This window comes from Polistes canadensis, unplaced genomic scaffold (assembly GCF_001313835.1).
Source record: "Polistes canadensis isolate GaletaPanama2010 unplaced genomic scaffold, ASM131383v1 scaffold_272, whole genome shotgun sequence".
Classification (NCBI taxonomy): domain Eukaryota; kingdom Metazoa; phylum Arthropoda; class Insecta; order Hymenoptera; family Vespidae; genus Polistes; species Polistes canadensis.
Window position 1 is genome coordinate 49267 of NW_014569819.1, and position 1491 is coordinate 50757.

The following is a 1491-nucleotide window of genomic DNA, read 5'->3' on the forward strand; positions in this document are numbered from 1 at the left end:
CTTGCCTGTACTTGTTATTGGTTGCAGTATATGCAACAATCTATTTGCCGTTGCTTGTTTACGTTGACGATTGATTCGAAATAAAACATGAGAACGAGATATCTTGTGACCGATACGCAACGTTTGAGTGCATAAAAACGAAGATATCTTGTGACCCATACGCAATATGTTAATATATTTTAGAGTTTTTCAAATATTTATATAGAATCTTAATATCGAAGTATTTTTGCTGCTTATTTATCACTTAAAGTTTGAATATTTTTTTACTCAAAGATCTCACTAGGACTAAAAGTCCTAGTATTTATTCAGAAATTCAATATCACAGATTATCATCCTCATCATCGTTTTTCAAAAACTCGAACATCAAATCTTAGAGGGAATGGAATGCAGAGTTCCAGCAAAACAGCATATTTTTTCTTTCTAATAGGTTTGTATCAAATCTTATGAATTTTTATATACTGTTTATCTAATGAGTTAAACTAACTAATAAACTTGGTTTAATTTTTAACAAATATTGTTTCATTATTTGTTAAAGGTATCCAATCCATTGAAGGAAGGTAACTGTAATGTCTACTTGTTGAAGTTTAAACATTTTTTTACTCGAAGACCGAACTCACTGAAGAGTTACCCGACACTCATCATTTTTTTACTCGAAGACCTCACTGAAGAGTTACCGACACTCATCATAGGATTAAACATTCATGAAATTTCTAACTTTTGCTCAATTATTGATTTCTTTTTATTAATATATTTTAGAGTTTTTCAAATATTTAGAATCTTAATATCGAAATATTTTTGCTGCTTATTTGTCATTTAAAGTTTAAACATTTCTATTTTTATTTACAGAAACATGACACATCAAAATCTTTAATAAAATATATTAAAGTAAGTCATTGATTTTTAAAAATATATTTACATAAAATTTCATATTCATCAACATATTTAAATTAGAAAGAAGAAGACGCGTATAAAGAATCAAGATCAAGAAACCACACTTTAGTGAATAATATAATTAAATTTATTTTAATGTTTAATTAAATTTATATCTTCGTTTTTAGCATTGGACTGTGATTACCAAAACGTGTTTGGATATGCTCTTAACGTCATATGCTAATAATAGAAAATTGGTGTCAGAAATGGCATTAACGAAAGTAAAAATAATATCGTAATAATAAGTAAATCAGTGCATATAACTTTCGTGCTGTTTAAGCACGCATGTTTTCCCCTTGTAACCATAAATGGAGCAGTAATTCCAATCAAGGATTCAGTCAAATACCTAGGTATGATATTATCATAGATAAAAGACTGATGTGGAAAAAACATAAACAATTAAAAACAAATTACCTAAAGAAAAAAATACGAAAGATTTATTTGCTCATTGGTAGAGCATCTAAATTAACATAAGTTTATATAATCTTATAATACATATATTTGTGTGTACTATTATATTATATAAAATAATAATTATTTTTTTTCATAATTATATATTAA

At 26.4% G+C, this 1491-nt stretch overlaps 1 long non-coding RNA gene across 1 annotated transcript; it reads left to right on the plus strand.

Annotated features, from left to right (window-relative positions):
* Positions 1-6: 6 nt before the first annotated feature.
* On the plus strand, positions 7-1359 carry LOC106790944. Its single transcript, XR_001382140.1, has 2 exons — positions 7-427; positions 536-1359. It is a non-coding gene; the product is annotated as an uncharacterized LOC106790944 (long non-coding RNA).
* Positions 1360-1491: the final 132 nt, after the last annotated feature.